Here is a 4,307-nt window from a genome sequence, read left to right as displayed (position 1 = left end):
ATTTTTATACAATTATTTTTACAATTTTTATTTATACAATTTTTATACAATAATTATTGTATATTAGTTATCACAGTTCAAATAAAATTTATTTATATGACAATGTATAATTCAATCTCATAAAAGAGATTATAAGTAATACTCTTAATTTTGTCACATTTGGACAGAATTTTATAGCACCTGGAATTTCAGATGACTTTTGTTTATCACTTTCTGGAGTGATTTTTGTATCCCACCCACACAGCAGAGCCTGACAAGCTCCCTGTGGCATATTTGATATGCCACAAACAGTAAGAATAACAGGTCTCATTCCCCTGACCCTGAAAGAGCCTCCAATATGGTAGCATTGGGAAAGACAAGTAAGGAGAGGCTGCTAAAAACTCAGGGCTGGGACGAATGTAGATGTTACTGGCACCCGCGTAAGTAAATCAATGAACAACAGGATGACAATGATACAGTGATACAGTGATATATCTATATTTGAGCTAAAAAGTTTTCAAGAGGCTAACCATTGTTTGATTAAATGTTCCCTTCAGTATTGTCAGCAAGGGGTCACATTGTTTTAGATTTAGACACGACGACTCAAAATTTCTCAAGATATCAACACAACTGAAATAAGTACTGATCAATGTAAGCAAATATCTGTAACTTCAGAATAATGTTTTTAGACTCTAAAAGTTTTTATCAAAATTAGTTCAAATGTCTATATTCACACATACACATATATATGTGTGAACACACATACACATATATAAGGGCTGGAGCGATAGCACAGCGGTAGGGCATTCGCCTTACAAGCGGCCAACATGGCCGACCCGAGTTCGATTCCTCCGCCCCTCTCGGAGAGCCCTGCAAGCTACCGAGAGTATTCGATATGCCAAACACAGTAACAACAAAGTCTCCAATGGAGACGTTACTGGGCCCACTCGAGCAAATCGATGATCAACGGGAGGGCCTTTACCTTTTACCTTTACACATATATAATTGTAACCCTATTCAGAAATGACTTCAAAATAGGTACCACTATTATCCCTAAGTACAAAATAATAGGGATCCCAAATAGTGAAGTGAGTTATGCAATGCTAACTAGGTTGCAGTGAAAGAACTGATATTTGAGAGCACAATATTTGGCTATCGAGTTCCTCTATAAGCTATCATGTCACCATGTTATCTTATGCTATGAAAAGTAGCACAGTGACAATAGCATCACAATGATAAGTGTGCACCTTGCTATTTTTTCTGTGATGTTCAAAGTATAATTTGGGGTTTGTGCATATACAGCCTACAGCTAGTATGAACATTATTAAAAATATTCTTCTGGAATACTAAACAACACACAACTATCATTCACTTATTACCTCTTTTTTTCCTTTTAAAACTCAATAAAATTACACTGTCTTGCATAATTCTTTTTAATTTTTCGAGAAACTGCTCAATCACTAATCAATAAATTTTAGTTTAATATAGCAATGCATATTTTGCAAACTGCAATTATATTTTCAAATTATAAAGGTGTACATTGAAATTTAAAATCATATTTAAATAACTACACTAAGAAAAAGTTAGACAAAATATTTGTAATGAGGTTTTTGCCAATTTACTTTGGAAATATGAACTTTTAAGTCTATTAATTTGTTGACTTAGGCTGGAGAGACAGAATAACATACTTCCAACTTATATTACAATATGGTTTTTGTTTTAAATTTGAAAGAAATAGAAGGCAATTGGGAAATTTTGCCACTCTATATTAAAGTGGAAATTGGTATTTTTTTCATCATTGTGATTAAAAATAAATATAAAACCCTGTCCTCTTTAATACTCCTTGGAAAAAGTTCAGAAATGGAACTGGAAATAATTAGATTCTTGGCAGGGACAGAGTGACACCGTGTGGAATAAAACAGAACAGAGTTACCCCCACCAGGCTGACAGGCTCTCTACCCATAGTACACAAAAATTAAAGGTTAACTTTCAGAGTAAATTGTCTCCCTGGCCTAAATTAACATAGAATTCTTCATTAAAAAATATTTATTCAAACCTATCACAGTCAAGAAAGCATTTTCTGTCACAGTGTATCTGTAACATTTTATTAGAAATAGTCTATATTTTAAAAGGAGAACAGTCTATGGTTAGCATTATTATTTAATATGTCTGAGCAAAGTATATAAGGAATATATATATATATATATATATTTCTCTTTCTCCCAAGAAAACACACAAAATTTTAGTCATACTTGTGTGTGTAAATTCCCATAATCTGAGAAATGTTAAAATATAACTCCCAGATTAAATAACTGCTGAATGGCATTTATTCTTAGAATCTTCAGAACTCTTTTCTTGGAACTTTCTTCTTCATTAAAATCGTTTCGGAAATATTCACAACAATGTGTCTTATAATAAGTCCACTAATAGAAACCAATTGCTTCTAAAAGGAGAAATAAGAAACTCCCCTTGCTAATAATTACTTTTTGAGAGGACTTAGACAAAAATAAATGACCTAAGACACATTTTAAAGAAAAATCTATGTAGCAACAGGAATTAATTGTTTTCATTTATTTAGCAAATATTGATGGGCCATATATCCCAATTCCTGCCCAAAGAAAGTGTAAGAGATAATTTTGTGCTGTTGAAGTTCTTGCTCTTGACTTTCTAACAGTATTGTAGAATGTCAGAAAAGTAGGGAACTTAGACTATTCATCAAAAAAAAACTGTTAGCATTTCTGCAAAAGATAAAATACTTCTCTCTAGACCAAAATTTCATATTTTAAAATAAGATTTTCAGAAATAACTTTTTAAACCATAAATCACAGGGCCATGGGGGACGGTTCCATATCTGCTTGAAAACTGCCTTTCAAGCAGAACATGAGTTCAACTCCTGCACCACCTATGTGTGTATTGTGATCCTGGCAGAAATGCTGTCTGTGGTCCCTGATATCACAAACAATTTCCTGTTGTAAGCAGTGAGTATGGATGGGTATCATTGCCATAAATGTAAACCTCGAAGCGAACACTCATGAAAATCGATGTGTGATCACTATGGCCAGAGTTACCTCCCACATCTGCCCCTCCCTCACCCTGAACACTTGTGTGAACACCACAGTTAAAATGTACTTGGCCAAGGACGTGAGCACCATACCCTGATATACAACCCTCAAGGAGAACCACTACTAACTGAGCAATTAGCACAACCAAGCACATGTGTGGTCCCAGATGACAACGTCACCAGAAGAAAGGCGAAATTAATTATTTTTAAAATAAAACACAAATTATAGCAAGTCACTCCTCTGTTTGAAAAATTTTAATAGCTTCCTATCACATTTGCATGAATTAGAATTCTTTTTTTCTCTCTCAGTGGCGGGGGGGAGACACAGGAGAAGATAAATATGAAGCCACTTCCAGAAATTTTTCTTTTATTTTATTGTTTTGTTGAGACACACCTGGAAGTGTTCAGGGCTTACTCCTATCTGCACTCATGGATGACTCCGGACCAGCTTGGAGAAACAAACTTGAGTCAGTCACATGCCAGGTAAACACCCTATTGCTATTACTATTCCTCCAATCCCTACACCCAAAGATTTTAGGGGACTATTCTTGGTTCTATGTTAAGGAGTGATCCCTGGTACATGCAAGACAAACATCTTACCTCCTATACTCTCTCTCCCCATCCCAGGATGTTAATTAGAATTCTGAGCCTATCTGTACCTACATCTCTCACCCTTCTCCTCTTATCTTTTCCTACTCTCCTCTCTACAGAATGTCAGGAACTTTGCTGTGTCCTTACTCATATTAAGCCAATTTTTATTGCTAGTCAGGAGGAATTTGCAGCAACTCTCCTTCTGTTTTAAAATATGCTTCCAGGTGTCCTGCTTTTATAAAAGTCATTTTAAAAAAAAGAACACTGAAGTAACTTATGCAGCAAACTATAATATTTCAAATTATCCATTTGGGGGCCCTAGAATGATTCTAGGTCCACAAAAATCATTGAGTTGGATTAATCTATCCAAATTTTGAGTCTCCATGAAGGAGAAATTTCTATTTAGTTATTCTATTTATCTATTCTAGTTATTTATTTTTATAGATAGAAAAAAACAGGGCCAAAACACAATTCTGAACTTTTTGTTTTCTGTACAAATATAATGATACACCTTTTCGGCCATGTTACCATGTGATCTTGATTCTCATGATTAATTTCATCTACCTTTGTGCTTGATAGTTATATCTGTAGGTGGAAATTTAAATTAGATAAGGTAAAGGGGGATAAGTGGGCAAAAGTTGTCTAGAAGTGAATTTACTTAAAGTGACTGTGCAAA

This window comes from Sorex fumeus, unplaced genomic scaffold (genome assembly GCF_029834395.1).
Source record: "Sorex fumeus unplaced genomic scaffold, SorFum_2.1 ptg000007l, whole genome shotgun sequence".
NCBI classification, from domain to species: Eukaryota; Metazoa; Chordata; class Mammalia; order Eulipotyphla; family Soricidae; genus Sorex; species Sorex fumeus.
The sequence above is the reverse complement of the archived record's forward strand: the minus strand, read 5'-3'. Positions refer to the sequence as shown.